Source organism: Sarcophilus harrisii, chromosome 5, assembly GCF_902635505.1.
Source record: "Sarcophilus harrisii chromosome 5, mSarHar1.11, whole genome shotgun sequence".
NCBI classification, from domain to species: domain Eukaryota; kingdom Metazoa; phylum Chordata; class Mammalia; order Dasyuromorphia; family Dasyuridae; genus Sarcophilus; species Sarcophilus harrisii.
In genome coordinates, this window is record NC_045430.1 from 265,688,999 (window position 1) to 265,707,552 (window position 18,554).

At 38.6% G+C, this 18,554-nt stretch overlaps 1 protein-coding gene and 1 pseudogene across 11 annotated transcripts in view; both read left to right on the plus strand.

Moving 5' to 3' along the window:
• The window catches only part of RBMS3 (RNA binding motif single stranded interacting protein 3), a 1,441,154-nt gene that overhangs the window by 975,288 nt on the left and 447,312 nt on the right, over nt 1-18,554 (plus strand). The window lies entirely within an intron of this gene.
• Nucleotides 12,420-15,973, plus strand: LOC105750758 (annotated as a pseudogene).

An 18,554-nucleotide genomic window follows, 5' to 3' on the forward strand; every position in this document is an offset into this window, starting at 1 on the left:
CATGCAAAATTGATCATTATTATGAGAGTAATAACAGGTAATAAAAGTGCTTGCTTGATGTTGCTGTATTCAAACTACATTTAGAGTATTGTGGGCATCACAATTTAGGAAAGCTTTTGATAAACTAGAGCTTCCTGAGGTCAGCAAATAAGATGGTGAAGGGTGCTGAGTTTGTCATATGAAGAACAGTTGAGGGAACTGGGCATGTATTTCTTGGAAATGAGAAGGCTTGGAGCTGGAGAAGGGAGGCAGGGCGTGATAGCTTTCTTAACTGTATCATTTGGGTCAGAGTTTAGATTTGCTCTGTTTGGCCCCAGAAAGTAAGACTGGAAGTGATTGGGTGAAAGTTGCCAAGAGTTCATTTAAGCTTGATGCTGGGGGGAAGAGATTGAAGGAGAAATCAAACTTCTTCTCAATCATGGCTATTCAAACATGGGCTGTGTTGCCTCAGAACCAGTGACATCAGTTGCCAGGTGTGTTACCGTGGAAATTATTATATGTGTTTGTATTCTACTGGATGGTTGCTGAGATAGTCTCCAAATCTAACATTCTTCACTTTTATGCTTCTCTCTGTATAATTTTATTTAAAAAAATTCTATTGTTTCTTAGAATTGCTCTTGTTTTCTGTTTCTTAGAGATCAGTAATATTCCATTCCCTTAGTATATGACAGATTTTTAGCCATGCCCTTATCAATGGGCATCTACCTTCTTACTAATATTTTTTTTTGTCTTGGAATCTTTCCTTTTTGATCTGATTTTTCTTCTGCAGCAAGATTATTGTATCAATATGTATACATATATTGGATTTAACATGTATTTTAACATGTGTAACATATATTACATGAACTTCTGTACAAATTATTAACAGTGACAATTAAAAAGGGAATACTCTTTGAGACATGGTTAAAAGGCAGTCAGGGTGTCCCTCTAGAAAAGGATTTTGTCTCAAGGACAGCTTCTTTCTCTGTCTGAGAAGAAATAGCTACATCCCTGAAATGAAATACTGAGGCATCTGGCAAACAGCCAAAGAAACAACTTTCTATATTTGGAGCCCTATCAGGAAAGCCTGAATTCTCAACAAATCCACCCTTTCTAACATGATTAGACATTTATAGAGCAATGATAGGATCACAGATTCTGATTTATAAGGCAGCTAGGTAGCAAAGTAGATAGATGAATGGATCTGAAATCAGGAAGAACTGAGTTCAAATTCACTTTGAAATACGAATGACTGTATGGCTCTGGGCAAGACACTCTGTCTTTGGCTCAGTTTCCTCAACTGTAAAATGCAAATAATAAAAGCAATTATCTCTCAGGGCTTCCGTGAAGATCTGATAAGATGATATTAATAAAACAAATTACAACAACCATGGAAGATAGGTACTAAACCATCATTTTACAGATGAGAAAACTGTTAAGTGAAACACCTAAAGCCAAACAGCTGGTAAGTATGAGCAGCTGCTCATTCTTCAGCCCTCTACCCACTCTATACCTAGAAGTGTCAAAGCAGCCATATGAATCCAGGTCTCTCAATTCCAAATTCAGTTTTTGGGAACTTGAGAGCTATAAATCAATGGGATCAAAGAGGAAGGAGCCAAGAACTAAAGAGGTTAAATTTTTGTCCAAGTTCAGTCAAATAACAAGGAATAGAATTGGAAAAGGGAATCCAAATCACCTGATTCCCTCCTCCCCTCCTCCCTCTCTCCTTCCCTTCCTCCCCCCTCCTCTCTTTCCCTTCCTCTCTCCCTCCCTCTCTCCTTTCCTTCCTCCCTCCCTCTCTCCTCCTCCCTCTCTCCTCCCTTCCTCCCTTCCTCTCTTCCTCCTTCCCTTCCTTCCTTTCTCCCCCCTCCTTCCCTCTCTCCTTTGCTCTCTCCCTCTCTTCTTTCCTTTCTCCCTTCCTTCTATCCTTCCCTCCTTTCCTCTCTCCCTCCCTCCCTTTCTCCCTCCCTTTTTGCCTTCCTTCACTCTCTTCCTTCCTCCCTCCCTCCCTTCTTCCCTCCCTTCCTCCCTCCTTCCCTCTCTCTCTCCCTCCCTTCCTTTCTTCTTTCCCTCTGTCCCTCCCTCCTCCCCTCCTTCCTCCCTCCCTCTCCCTTCCCTCCTCCCTCCCTCCCTCCCTCCCTTCCTTCCTTCCTTCCCCCCTCTCTCCCTTTTTTCCTTCCTTCCTTCCTTTTCTCTCCCTCTCTCCCTCTCCCTTCTCTCTCTCCCTCCCTCTCCCTCCTCTCCCTCTCTCTCTCTCTCTCTCTCTCTCTCTCTCTCTCTCTCTCTCTCTCTCTCTCATTCTTTCTCTCTCTCCATAGTTTGCTTGTAATCTAAACCCCACAGTTACCCAGAGAACATTTCTTTCTCTGGCTCTTCCCCAAGAACAGAGTTTGACTAGGCCGTACATCAAAATAAAATCCAGAGAAGCATTCCTAAACTTGGACCTTTTGTCCCAGCTTACTTCCTGTTGACCGAGTAACGGCCCTTGGGCTGGCTCTCTGTCAGGCTGTTCACAGAGAATGGAGTTCAGTGTTCTCCAGGGCGGTGAGGCCTCTGAGCCAATTAGAAGTCGTATGGGCAATGTGAAGGATGCCAAAGCCCTCTTTTTTTGTGGGCTTGCTTGAGTAAAAAGGTCAAGAGGCAGACAGGGAAGTTCAGTGCATCCATCCGAGTGCAATTACCTTCCTGCCACAGAGAGATGTCAAGCCATGCTCTGGGCCCTGCCTCCAAGAGGCCTCTGGCCGAGCTGCCATTTTTGTCCTCTCCACACAGACTTGGGAGAACGCATATTAGCTGTCAGGGGCCAATTTCAATATTGTTTGTTGCCTTCAATCACTGCCTCTTACCACTTGGTCTGATGTATTTTAATCTGGAGTTGACATTGCTTCTGTGGGAGGGCATTTTAGGACTATCATCTCAGTGCTTATGCTATTATCTTTGAAGGGTGCTTCCCAGCTATTTTCTTGCTCTACAGAGAAAAGAAAGTGGAGAAAAAAAGGCAGAAACACCTAATGGTTTAGTGCTTTTTATCAGTGGGAGCCAAGAGCCTGGGAACATACTTGGCGGAAAATCATTCCTACCAAACTGGCTCCCGCTTCTTAATCTTCCTCTTACTAAGAGATGGTTTGTTATAAATTGAATTCAAGTTATATTTCTGACACACATTTAATTTCTTAATACCCCTGACCACAGGGCCAAGTATAAATTACAACACCCCCAAGTCTAGAACCAGATTTAAATGTAAATGGGGGATATTTTACAAAATAAATGAAAATATAGGAAAACATAGATAATGTTAACATGGTTTTCTAAGTTCCAAGGATCCTTATGTATGGTTTAGATAGTCCCATTTATTGGAATTTGACGGTACTGTTGCCTGTAATTTTCAAAGAAGTCCCTTGTCTCTTCACTGCCTCAATGAAACTGGATGGTTAGGACATCTTCCTCCCCTTTCCTCTCCCCCATCTTATCTTCCCATCACCAACAATACTTAACAAAGGCCTGATTTCTTTCCTAGTACTATACTTTTTAGTCTGTTTACCCTTCCTCCCAGAAATAATCCCACTTATTGCCCAACCAGTTGAGGAATCTGGTAGAGATAGTTCTAGAAGGTTTCCTTTGTAGGGGAGGCTCAAATTATATCTCAAAGTTTTCATGGACTTACTTAAGTACTTTGTCTTGTCCGTTCTGCCAGGAACTTGAACCTCATCCTGCAAGGGGCCTGAGTCATTGAGCCAGTATGTATGTGTTATCTGGGGGATTATCTTCATTTCATCTTTGCTCAGGATTTAGATAATGAAAAACCTGCCATAGAACTGTCAGCTTGAGCAAGAGTTTGCCAATTATTTGTCTCCAGACTTACCACCTTTCTTAAAATACACACACACACACACACACACACACACACACACACGTACACACACATACTCCCTCACTTAGTCACTCACACTTTTGGCTTATGGTGTGCTAGAAAAAAAAAAGATGTTTCTATGAGTGCACAATACCCCAAAATTCTTAGGACATTTTGCTTTAAATATCTATTTGTTCTTTTCCTTGTGCCTCCCACAAAGCTACCTATTGAAATTATTTCCTTCTTGACAAATTTGAGGTCCATCCCATTCTGTATCATCTTCTCTGATGTCCCTTTTGGAGAGTGCTATCTCCAGCCTTCAGATTTCCCAAGAGCACCAAAAAGGGTATCAGCCTGACTTAGATTAGAGGAAAGTTCATGGCCCAGATTCAAGAAGAATGACTTTATAAAATGCAAACTCCTATCATGTCACTCTGCTGCTCATAAACTTCTATGGCTCCCTATTATCATAAGGATTAAATACCAAAAAAAAAAGGGGGGGGAGGGGCTTGGCATAAAACGTAGATCCTTCTTATTTTTCCAGTCTTCTTACACTTTCCTCCATACTCACTCTCCCATCCAATGAAATCTGTCTTGCTGGTTGTTCCACAAACAAGCCATTCCATTTGTCAACTCCACAGAAGTTTTCTGGCTCTCCCCCTTGCCTAGAAGGTTCTCCCTCCTCTGCTCTGACTACTGATCTACCTGGCTTTCTTTGAGCCCCATTAAAAATCCTCCCTTTTAGGAAGCTTTCCCTAACCTCTTTTACTTTCAATGTCTTCCTTCTGCTGTTTCCAGTTTGTCCTGTATACAGAGCTTGCTTTGTATATATTACTCATGTATTGTCTCTTCCATTTGACTTGTAAGCTCCTTGAGGACAGAGGCAGTTTTATCTCTTTTTGTATCCCCAGTGCCTGCCTGGTATGTAGTGGGTACTTTAGAAAATGTTTATTGATTGATCAATTGATAATAACTGCCTCTACAGCATCTATTATCTGTGGGATGTGTGTATCTATCTATCTTATCTAAATCTCAGATAACTCTAAGTCAGATCTACCAAACTGTAATCACTTTACCATCTGTACTGATGTTCAGCTTAGAGAAATGTACATTTTAATGTATTAATTGAATTTATCAAAAGACTCACATTTGTCTTTACCATATTCTACCCTAAATCACAGTCACTTCTTCAAGCACTACATCTTCCTGATTTGATTTTAAACCTCTTGAAGACAGATTGTTTCAGATTTTATTTGTATGTTTAATCATAACTCAGTTCCTTGCACATAGTCAGGTCTTAAATAAATATTTGTTGAATCAAATGTATTTTCCACTTTAAAAAAGTCTCCTTTTCCAGATGTGGATTGGTGTGAGGTTAAGACAATGTGTTGAAAAGTTATAAACATGTGGGAGACCCAAGTCTGGCAGGCATATGGGTGGTGCTTTTGCAAATCACAGTGGATTCTGTCTTTGGAGGAAAGGGGACAGATATTTGTTTTCCCACCAGTATTTCTGGGTTGGACAGGGGAGTGGCTGATTGTGAGCTGATTGGAATGCACTAGACCATTGCCAAGTTTCATTATTAGGAAGTTTCTTAGACAGTTTGTGTGTATACCATTTGGAAAGGAAACCTCAAAAAGGGTACTAGAACTGAGGACCTTTTATATGACAGGAAAACACATCTGCTGGGAGATGTGGACTTGGATTTAGCAAAAGTTGAGGCAACGTGAATAGAACACTGGGGCTGGATTCAGGAATACCTGAGTATACCTGAGTCTCTGACACTCAGTGACTGTTTGACCTCAATTTACCTTAATCTACTGGAGAAGGAAATAGCAAACCAGCCCAGTATTTTTGCTAAAACAAATTACATGAATAGCATTGATATGCTATGTTCCACAGGATCATAAGGAGTTGAATACAACTGAACAGCAGCAGCAAAAGACTTGAAAGATAATTGCTATGTAAAAAGGTAGGATGCTAGGATTTGGGGAAACTAACTTGGAAGGAATTATGAGAGAAACATTACCTTCCAGAATTGTTGGAGGCAGTTTCATAATTCATGAAACGTGAATTATTTAAATAAATATCTCCATCAAGGAGAAAACACCCCCACCATTTAAAACTTTTATATTTAAGCTGATTCTATAAACTGCTTTTCCATTTTGGGAGCATCATAAACAGGAAATAGTGATGTATTTATTTAAATATACAACAGTGGAGCAGCTTAGATAGACAGATGCACACACATAAACATGTCCACATGGAGTATTCTGGACAACTCTTTGACAGTCTACATTGCAGAAATGACATTGATCTATATTAATTGAAATTTCCCCACCTGGAAGTTCTGAATAATCCAATCACAAGTGTAGACCTCTCTTTACATACTCATACACATAGAGACGCGATCCTTAAATACACATGCCAAAAACAAAATTAAACCAAAAAAAAAAAAAAAAACCTTCTTCTCTACCTGTAAAAAATTAAACCTGATTCTGATGATCTAGCAGTTGGGTTAATTATTTTTTTAAAATTGCTGTGAAATCTATACTAGTCACTTAGAAACAGGTTTTTTTTTTTTTTAATAGTTCTGTATTTTTCATTGTTTTATTTTATATAGAGAAATCCATATATATAAATCCATTTTATGTTTTTTTTCTGGTACAATAAAAAGATGTAGTATTTTATATCTGGTCTACTGTCAAATTATGCTTTCTTGGATACAGAGAAATAAGGGTTAGGCAGCAAAATATGATGGCTGTAAAACTAAGTTTTTTATCCAAGATGCATGGGTGTGAATTCTGTCTCAAACACTGGCTGTGCGATGCTGGTCAAATCATTTTCTCTGAATCTCCGTTCCTCATCTGGAAACTGGGATAATAATAGCATCTGGAGAATGGATAAGAGGTTTCTTTTCTTCTGTTTCTCACTTCATTTAGAGATAGCCATGAACAATGTCGGTTCCAATGAAAATTCTGTGATTGGTTTCAAAGCCAAGCTTTGAAAAGGGAATGCTTAGACAGTCAGAGACCTCAAGATTTTCCATGTGCTCTGGGCTACTGGTTCTCTGCCTCTTGAGGAGACAGCGGTAGAGATATTCTTTGAACTTGGAGCTTTGCCCATGACTGCTGCCTTGGAATAGACTGTGATATTATAGTACGGTCTCACTTAGAACCCATCAAGGTTGGATTTGATTTTCTATTCATTGGCTGAGAGTTGGTTGTCTAATCTGTAAGATAAGGATTTCAGTGGTATCAGTTGCAGGCCTCTCCCTACTCTGATATACTTTGATTTGGGAAAAAGAGTTGACAACATTATCAAATACTCTGGGATTATTTTTGGTTTGCCTAGTGAATTTACTCCCCCCTCCCATTTACATTATTTAGTTATTTTTTTCCCCTTTAGGTTTAGTTGCGGATCTCATCAGAAATTAATTTCAATGACTACATTTCTCTTAGTTTTTTGGAGTAGCTAAACTACCTTTAGTGATCACTAAAGATACTAATAGTGGCTTATGGGATCATTTCTATACCTAAAGCCATCACTGCTTTTATTCCTGCTATTATTCCTCTAATCATCATTAAATATTAGCTGTTATAAAATGATTCAAGCATCATATGTATTTATCAGAGGTGACATGACTGAGTGAGTAGGGAAAGGGCCAGTTTCAGGGTCCACGCCTTTGACATATAATATCTGTGTGATCCTTATTGTGAGAAGGTCATTGCCCTGAGTGACGTTTGAAGAAGAGCAGTTACCCATGACTTTATCCCTTCTTCCAAGTTACAGTTCAGTGCCCCCTGCACCATGCCAGACCCATGTGTCTTGAAGCACTTTTTAAACTCTTTGGTCCATTTGTAATGCTTCGATTATTTAAAGAACAGTAGGTCACTGTTATTTATAATGTCCCTTTGGGACAGTCTACTTCCTGACGGATCCTTGTTTTGAAACTTGGAAAATGCAGCTTTTTATATTCAAGCTTGGCTTAGTACTGGAAACACATGTTTTCTTAGAAACTCTGTGATTACAATGTTCATGAAAAAAAAAATACCCAGCAGTAACAGAAAAGAAACTGAGAATTGTGTGGTTTTAATGTCCAAAGCTCTAGAGAAAAAATGAGGAGCTCTCGCCTTCATTTCTTTGGGAAGGTGAGATTCTATAGATGGTGAATGTTGTATTCGCTCTCTGATTCAGTTGATGTGTTGGTCTACTTTGCTGAATTGCTTTTGCCATCTTTTTTAAAAAAAATCTTTTTAATAAAGATCTTCATGAAAAAAGCCTTTGTCATAAAGGATGGGGGAGAGAAGAGGGAAAATTAAAAAATGGAGGTGATATAAAAACAAAATATGTTACTAAAATATTTCAAAGAAAAATTGTAATTAAGTGGGAAGTGCTTTTTTAATGGATTGTCATTTAAATTTAAATCAAATGAGATAATGAATCAAAAATAATTTGTAAAGTATACAAATGGGAGTTGTGTTTCAGTGAAGTAAGAAAGGAGGTCGACTTTTATTTTCATCACATTGATAGAAAAACGAGGTCAGAACAATTAAGGGACAGGTCAGATCGAGCTTAGGCTGGACAACCACTTGTCAAGGGTGATATAACAGAAATAACTTTCTGCTGTGTTCTGGGATGTGTAGCCATTGAGGCACCTTCCAATTCTCACTTTCTATGAAGTTTCTAGGGTCACCATGGAGATATTGAGTTCTGCAGCAGCTGGGTGACTCTATGGATGGAATAACTGAGCTTGCAGTCAAGAAGACCTGCTTGAATGTCATCTCAGACACTTATCAGCTTTGTGATCCCAGGCAAATCACTTAAATCTCTGGACCTTAGTTTCCTCATATGTAAATTGGGGTAATTGTTATTATTGTTGAGTTTGTTTTATTTCAGTCACGTCCAACTCTTAGTGATCCTGTTAGGGGTTTTCTTGGCAGTGGCTTGCCATTTCCTTTTGCAGTTCATTTTATAGATGAGGAAACTGATTCACACAAGGTCAAGTGATTTGCCCAGCTAGTAAGTGTTTTGAGACCAGGTTGGAACTCAGAAAGATGAGTTTTCTTGACTCTAGGCCCAGCATTTTATTTACTGTACTACTTTGCTCTTTGGAGATAATAAGAACACCTAATTCATGGGGATAAGTAGCAAGGTGGCTCAGTGAATAGAATATTGGATCTGAAGTCAGGGATCTTAGATAATTACTCACTGCATGACTCTGAACAAATTATTTAATACTGTTTGCCTCAGTTTCCTCATCTGTAAAATGAGCTGGAGAAGCAAATGGAAAACTATTCCGGTATCTCAGCCACAAAACCTCTAACGGGGTCACAAAAAGTCAGGTCTGACTGAAAACAACTCAGCAGCGATTCATGGTGTTGTTATAAAGATCTGATGGAGTGAAAAATGTAATATATAGAGTGCTTCATAAAGTATACAAGAATATATAAATGCTAGCTATTAGTAGTAATGTTACCCTTGGCAACTTCCAGTTCCCCATTTTACCTGCTGAATAAGTTTCTGCTACAGCAACTTCAGCTAAAACAAATATTTCCTCAATAAAATTTTTTCTTTTTTCTAATCAGTTGGAAAAAGGAAGTAACTCAGGAAATCAACCTCATTGGATGGGGAAAAGCTGTTTCTAGTGATGTTCTGAACTAGATATGTCCCTATCTCAACATTAAAATATAGATGCACACGTATATGTGTACACATGTATAAAGTTCATTCTAATTTGGAGCATGATAACACATCAGTCTTTGGAGAACATCCCGTGACTTCAAAAATAAAAATCTTCCTTTTGAGTCTACATAACTGGATGGCTGCCTATGCATGCTGGGACCAAATTCATTGGTATTTTGGAAGCTGGGTTCTATGAAACTTTTTTTTTTTTTCCCATTATCTAAGTCCCAAGTCTTGGTTTGGGTGAAATAAGGTCATCCGTTTTACCTTTTCTAAAAAGGAAGTCTCATTTTGTTGGTATAGCCAAATAAGTCTATATCCTTTGAAGGGGAATGAAACAAGGCTGACATTGTCTTTCCTACAGGCATACCATAGGTGGGGGAAAACCCAGATTTCCTCAATGTCAAAGATTGTGTAAAGATTATTTATGCTTTTCATTAGCATTAAGAAGTTTAAGATGACTAGTTCTCAGATTTGGAGGGATTTTTTTTTTTTTTGAATCAGATTAACCTCTTAGACCATGAAGATATCTGGCAATGGTATGTTAGATGAAATTTATTTCAGATCATCAGGGTGGTGACAAATTAATTACAATTTAAATGAGCCTTGATTACCCATCAGCCTTCAAGTACAGTTCCATGGCTTTCAGCAGCCCAGCTGACATATCCACTGACATTATGTGTCAGTGAACAAGTTTGGTGAATATAGTTATATATTCACCAAATATAATTACAGCATGAATATATGTTAATGAAGTAGTAGAAAATTTTTGTAGTGTAGGGGGAAGGGGAAGGATTGGTTAAATAGAAATCTATGAAAAAAAAATCCAATCCAGTTCAGGATTAAATTTTTTTTTTTAATCAAATAGTGTTGTATATTTTGGAAACTATTCTTAAAGAAACTATCAAGCTGAATATGGATGGTGTATTTCTTTCAATGTCACTGGCTGGAAACAATAGAACAATTTAACATGTAAATACATGACTATTTACAGGGGCTAAGGGGGTGGGAGGGTAAACTGGAGACTTTCAGAATGCTTTCCTTTGTCTGAGAAATGGTTTCATATGACTTTTGCTACTTTGCTGGGGGAATTGCAGTAATTCCACAGGAGATAATGACCTTCATCTTGTGTGTCTGGATCCTGCTTGTGCATATTGGAGCCAAGGGTGGCCAGTTTGTTGGGTATTATTATTCTTAAAGTTAGCATAATGATGACCCATAGGAGATAATCATAAAATATGGGAATCTAGTGGCCATAAGATTACTTGTTTGAGGGTTTTTAGATAGAGGATCAAGCTTTGGGAAATAAATATAACTCCAAATAAACACACACACACACACACACACACACACACACACACACACACACACATTTTCTTCTTATAAAATCTATATGTCTGTTCTTTGAGATCTCAGAATATCAAAATCATTTCTCTCTTTTCTTTTACTTACAAAGCATGACCAGTAGACCACCAGAGTGTTCCACTGGCACCTTTGAAATGTCCATCAGTCAGTAAACATTTATTAAATGTTTACTACATAAGCAGGATAAATCAAGGAAAACTTCCAGTACATTGGTCGAGCACTTGTAGTGATTTTTGTAGGAGGGTTTGGATGAAAGTTGCTCAAGATAGCTTGTGATCTATATCATGAAAGAGCTTCTGAATGAATGAGATAGCAGATCCAGTGGGGTATCTGAGCATCCCTTACCTTCAGGGACAGGTCTGCAGCAAAAGAGATGCTTGATCTTTGCCCCAGTCTGCAGTCATGACCTACCATAGAAAACCCTGTTCTTGGAAGACCTTTGGTAGATCAATATGAATAGGTGTCACACTAGTAAAGTACCAAAGTGTTAGATAGATGGAGAATGTCATGAGCTCTCTCTGGCCAGTAAACACAGTTAAATTGCTGGGGAAAAAGCTATGTCTGGAATGATAGGATAGGTTAAGATTGCTTGGCTCAGTTCAGGAAAGGATACCCCCGGACAACCCCCCCCCCCAGACACACAAAAAGAAAGATCTCCCCCAGTTCTGGAATTGATTGGCCTGACATGTCCCCATAACTTGATGCATTTATGAACAAGTAAAAGTTATCCTTAAGAGCTTTCCAAAACTAAGCCAGAGCCTGCATGAATTTTCTTCCAAAAAGCACGTTGAATCTTCTCAGGAGAAAGTAGACATATAGATTCTTGCCAAGTAAGGAATGTTGAACCACTTAACAAGAAAGGAAAAAAATATATCTGGAAAGTTGAAATGGCGTGTGGTCCCAGAGTTCTGTTTGATTTGTGCCACTTTCTGAAATAAAAACATCTGGAAGACTCCCCTCACTAAAAAGAAAAAAAAAAGTCTCTCAAGCAAGATCTCTCTCTGTGTGTCTCTATGTCTCTCTGCCTCTTTCTTTCTCTCTTTCTACCTCTTCTTCTCTCTTGCTTTCTCTATCATTATCTCCATTTTCTGTCTCATGTTCTCTCTATGTCTCTGTCTCTCTGTCTTTCTCTTTCTCTGTGTCTCTCTCTTTTTCTCCCTATCTCTCTGTGTGGCTCTCTTTCTCTTTCTCTCTCTCTCTCTTTTGTGTTTTCTCCACATCTTCTACTTTCTTGCTTGCTCCATGTCTATCTCCTTTTTATGTCTCATGTTCTCTCTATGTGTGTATGTGTCTCTCTCTTTATCTTTTGTGTACTTGTACTCTTACCTCTCACTCTCTGTCTTTTCTGCCTCGGTTGCTTTGCTTTTTTATCTATGTTTTTTTTTATCATTCATTCACCCATCCATCCATCCATCACTATGATTTCCTCTTGTTTTATTTTGGAGGTTAGAGTTAAAGAAAAAAAGAGGATTTCATTTCCCCCCTTGCTTCTCTCTCTCTCTCTCTCTCTCTCTCTCTCTCTCTCTCTCTCTCTCTTTAGTAGTAACAGCATTGGAGATAAAATAGCTCAGTCTGCTTAATTTCTTTCCTCCCCCCCACCCCCCTCACTGGAAAAGATATTCTCTGAATTATATGCCAAAGCTTGAAATGATTGGTGAACTCATTCTATCTCGCTTCCCTGTTGTTTGCATCCCATGCTCCATTATATTTGGTGTTGTTGTGTTTGCTGTTATGATTCTCGCTGATTTGGAACATACGATATTGTGGCTACACCACACTTTCTGTCATATCTCACTACTGTAACCTTGTGAGTGTGAGGCGCAATGCTTAGACCTGTCAGGATGGCTTACCAAGCTCATACGTTAGAGCCCCGGCCCATGCTGCCTGTGGAACGGGCGGCACATTCCAAGAAGCATATTGAGTGTGTGATTTATTTGTTCTCGGGGCAGGTCAATTAATTATTTCACTGTGATGCAACCCTTAATTCTAAATGGAAAGAAAGGGAAAATGAATGGCCGCATTCTCTGCCTGTCTGTATTACCCTCTTACAATGAAAAAAAGAAAGCATTTCTCTTCAGACTATACAGGTGCTGCAATGTGAAACCTGAGTATTGTTTGGGGCTTAAATGGTTTCTCCAGCATGTTCCCAGAGATGGGGGCTGGGGTGCCTTTGAAGTTATTGTAGCATTGCTTTTATGAATTGTAGGTTCTTGAGAAGGCATTATAAGGCAGGGGAATGAAAAATTTTAATCCTTACCTTCAGACGTAGCACAAAATGGAACTTATTTTCTAGGGGTAGAGTGAGGGAAAATGTTTTTTTGTAGGTTCCCCACATTGTAGTCTTTAAATTATGGACTCTTGAGATTAAGATCAGACCTGTCTTCCCTGAAAAAAAAAATCATATAACCTTCTAGTTGGAATGGGTCTAGCCTAATCTGCACACGAATAGAAATCTCTTAATATTACTCATCATCCAACCTCCAGTTGGTTTGGTTTTGGTTCAAAAATAAATCTGTATGGCTTGATATGTATGTGTATTTGTGGTTTTATATCTCCAGACCAAAATAAACACACACACATACACACACACACTCTTCAATCAATAGGAATTAAGAACTATTATATGCTTTCCCAGGTGTTGTGATAGCTTCTGTGGATACAAAAACATAAAGCATCTCCTATCTCAAGGAGCTTTCATTCTATATATGTATATGGGTTTCGAGCCAGATCCTAATTATGAGGCCGTCTATCCAGTGTGCCAAATTTTTTAACAAGTGGCTTTGAGTCTAAAAATGGTCAGCAGCTTGCCTCAGAAAATGTTGTGAGAGCACAGGAGAGGATGAAGTTTAAAAAAAAAAAAAGTGAGGAAAACTCTTAGTAGCTAGAAGGGACATGTTGGGTAAGGTTTCAAAGAAGGCCTCAAGTGGGGCTTTCATTCAGCCCTTCATGAATTTGGGCCTTTAAGGTAAGGTAAAGGAAAGGGTAGAGAGTGTGTTCTAGGCCCAAAGGCAAGATGAGGATGGGAGGTAATGAGTAGTATGGTTTGACTGGAAAGTAGGGAACAAAAAAAAATGAGAATCTTATTAGATACAGCCAGAAAGGTAGCTTGGGGCCAGTTGATGATGATCACGAATGCTGTTCAGTAGTTATTCTCTTGTCATGAAGAGTTATTGAAAATTGTTGAAAAGAACAGTGACCAAAAAATTCGGTGTGTTAGAAATGATTTGTAGATAAGAGTGAGCAATGATGTTGAAGTTGGCTAGACCCTTCAAAGATTATAACAATGAAGAAAAGGAGTTTGTGACAATGTTTTATGAGAGGGGTCATAAGGACTCTAGCAATGAAGTAAGTGGTTACAAAGGAGAGGGCTGATATAAGGATGACAATTTTATGGTATTTTGTCACTGGATGGTAGTTATGAGAGGTTGATTTCCTTGCTACTTCCTGGGTGCCTTGGAGGATGGTACCATTGGTGGGAATAGGGAAGTCAAAAGGAAGTGCAGATTTTAGGGGGAAAGGTGAATTCAGTTTGTCAAATGCTGAATTTGAGCTGATAGGAGAGAGGTGACATACAAACGAGAATGCCCAACAAGTGGATGGAAATGCATTGTTGGGGCAGCAATATGAATTTAAAGGAAATGTATAATAGAAATATTAGAGTCCACTAAAGAAAGATTCAAATCTTGGAGTATGTGCTGGTATACAAAAAAATCAAAATTTGTAGAGACCACTATATTTTTATAAGAATTATAAGAAGAAAATTTATAAGAATTATAAGTTCCATGGCTCTGAGATCTTAGAGGAACAGCCAAAGACAAGGGTGGGTTCTTTTCACTAAGCTGGGCTAGCTACAATGATATGAAGATCAAATCTTTGGAAAAGATCTGTCTTTCTCTTTCTACCAAGGAGTCTCAAATCATAGACTTCTTCCTAGGTTCTTCATTGAAAGATGAGATCCTGAAGATCTTGTACAAAAACAAACTAGGCCTGGACAACAGACTATGGTTAAGGCTTCCATGGCCATTGGCAACCCCAATGGCTACATTGCCCTGGGTATCAAGCACTCCAAGAAAGTGGCCACAGTTATTCATGGTGCCATCATTCTGCTAGTTATCCATCATTTCTGTGAGATGTGGCTACTAGGAGGAACAAGATTGGCAAACTGTAAGATCACTGGGCATTCTCATCCCTGCCCCAAAGGTACTTGTTTATCTCAGCTCCTGTACCTAAGAAACTCCGGATGATGACTGGAATGGATGACTGTTGTACTTCTGCAAGAGGCCATACTACCACTCTGGGCCACTTTGCTAAAGCTACCTTTGATGCCACCTCTAGAACATATAGCTATCTTAACCCCAGACCTCTGGAAAGCAGACTGTATTCACTAAGTTTTCCTATCAGGAATTTGCTGACCACCTTGTGAAAACTCACACTCAGAGGTCTGTCCAGAAGCTGCAGGAAGCTGCTGTGGCAACCACATAGATTTTTTTTTTTAATAAACAAGGAATAAATTGAACAGTGACTACTTAAAAAAGAATGATAAGAATGGTCCAAGGGCAGTAATTCTGTATACCCTTTCCCACTAGCATCCCACATATCTGAATAAATACCAATTTTTTAAAACAAATGTAGATCCCTGAGACATTTTGGTGTATCAATACAAAAGGAAGTGCCAGGCTTGTCCAAAGAGAAGAAACTTCAAAAAAAAAAAAAAAAACATCCTTTTGTGGAAAATCTGCCAAAGCAGACTTTGCAGACCAAGATAGTTAAGGGAAACTTTGCCATTGCTTCTTTTACTTGGGAAACTTCAAACAGATATTTTTCATTCTGTTCTGAAACTGTAATAGGGTATATTTAAAATATCTAAGAGGAGAAAAAAAAAGAGGCTGCTTATGAATTCCAAGTGTTTCCTAAATTGATCTTTAACTCTAGAAAGGTTCAAAGAAAATTGCATTTTTCATATGAGAATAGCTTCTTTCATTCAAAAAATATTTATTGAGTACCTCTATGTATATGGGAATAACAATGACTAGTAATAATGGAAAGCAAGAAATAAGTATTTTTATAGCACCTACTGTGTGCCAGGTACTGTGTTAAGCATGTTTCCAAATATCATCTCATTCATACAATAACTCTTGAAAGTAAGTGCTATTATTAAGATTACAGTTTTACAGTTGAGGAAACTGAGGCAAAGAGATTAGGGGACTTGTCCAGGATCATGCAGCTAGTTTAATATCTAAGGCTCTTGAATTCAGGACTTTCTGGCTCCAGACCCAGCACTTTATCTATTGTGCCACCAGTTAGATATGAGATAAGGTCAGAGATGAAATCCATTATTTCAATTTGGTATATTTCAGGAGGAAAATCAGCCTTCTGATGCTGATTGGCATTAGTCAGCCATCCCCTACAGCATCAGCACCAACCCCAGGGTATCATCACCTCCTCCTGAGAGTTTCCTCATCTTTCAAATATACAGAGGAGAAAGGTCACCCCTCTTTACATAATGATACCTATGAGAGAAAATCCTTAAGCAGCCTGGCTGTAATGAGTTATTCTGGATAGCTTAGGAGTTAGTTACCTTTTAAAAGATTTCAAAAACATTATATTTTAATTTTGTTTTTATTGATGGATTTTTTTTACGTTGCCTTCACTTCCAATGATATGTTGCTTCCCTTTTTCCTCCTCAATGAGCCATCTCTTAATGTCAAAGACTGAAAAATGAAAGAGGGAAAAAAATTAAGGCAGTTCATCTAGCCAGCCCATCAACTGGATCTGACAGTTGCATATTATTCCATATTCCTAATCCCCCTTATCTCTGAGAATGAGTATGGGGTAATGAAAAGAACCTTAGACTTAGAGTAAAACAAAAAAAGTTCCCAGTATGTGTTAAGCATTGTATTTAGGACCTGAATTTCCAAAGAAAAGGAAACATTCCCTGCCTTTTAGGAGCTCTCTGTCTAATAGAAACACAACATGCAAATGTGATATATGATAAACTGGAAGGAAGGTAATCATCAGTGAGAAGTGACATGTTAAGAGGGACTAGGAAAATTTTCATATAGAAGGTGGGATTTTAAGTAGAATTTGAAGAAAGTCAAGGAAATCAGCACATGGAGATGGGGAGAGAGAGACAATTCCAGGCATAAGCGTCAGTCCCTGGAAATGCCCAGAGTCAGGAAATGGAGAGTCTTGTGTGAGGAAGAGTAGCACAATCCATCTCTAAAATGACAAATCGTGTGATCACCGGTGACTCATTTTCCCTGAGATATCAGTTTTTGTTTTTAATCTACAAAAAAAAATGGAAGCAATGATATTGACAATATCCTCCTTGCAGATTTATAGTGTAAGCAAAAAATCTACAAGTATCAGTTATACACATGTTCATCAAGGAGTCATACATGTTCTTTGTCTTTATATTTGATTACTTTGATGAAGATAAAAGCTTTGCCTTTGTGCTTGAGTCGGACTGGCTCTTTTAAGATGTGAGAGACAAGGGAGGGAGGTAGGGAGAGGGAGCAAGGGAGAGGAAAGAAGGATGGAGAAAGGGGAGGAGGGAGGAAGGGAAGCCTACATTCTAAACAAACAAGAGTGCAAGCTATTCCTCATACATGATATTTCATCATCCACCTTCCTTCGTATAACTGTTCCTCCTCATCTCTATATTATAGAGTCCCTATCTTTCGTCAGGAACAGCTCATGCCTTTCGTGACCCTGCCTGCAAATATTACTGTTCTCCTAATTGATTTTGTTTTTATTTCATGTGTGTATATATATACACACATGAAATAAAAACAAAATATATACACACACACACACACATATATGTATATATGCATACCCAAACACACACACAGAGTATCTACATATTTGTGAGTGCCTTTTTCCCCCAGTCAAATGTCAACACTTTGAGTGTGGTGCTTGAAACACAGTAGGGATTCAGTAAATGTTGAGTTGTACTGAAATAGAAATGAATTATCGAAAACTTAATGATTGTTTAGCCTCCACTTAAAGAATCTTTGGATACAGAATCTCTAACTCTAAACCTCCTTCCCTTTCTCCTTGGCCAGGATCGGACTGCTCAAAGCATTCATTTTTGTTATTAATATCGATGAAATCTGATACCATTTCTTCTTATCCTCCTCCTTGTGGACAAAAGATAAGAACAACGATTTGAAGATTGATGGCCACTTAAGATATTTCAAAACACCTGTTAAATCTCCCAAGGTTTTCATCTGGGAATTGGGTGGAGGAGTAATTAAGTGTCATTGCTTTCCACATTTTTTTTATTTCCTAGTCCTTTTGTAAAAGTGGAGCTTTGGAATACTGTTCTGTTTCTTAAATGATAGAGAGAAAAACCAGCTAGTCTTCTTGCTTCATTTCCATGATATATGTCTGTTCATTATTTCAAGCTGATGTTTCATATTATCCCCCTCACAAGCATCTAGCAACTCATCTCCCTCAGAAGCTCTGTTAGCTCTGCTACATGAACTCTTTTAAATTATTGGCATTTAGAGAAGCCCAAAACTAACAAAGTCCAAGGATTGTGGGCCCATTCTCTCTTCCATTTACTAGAGAGTTCCTAATGCAGCATAATAAAAACTCAGCCTATTGTATTGGTGTGGTCAGTTAGGGTAAACTTTCCCTCAGCAGAGCGCCAGAAATTGTCCATGTCTGG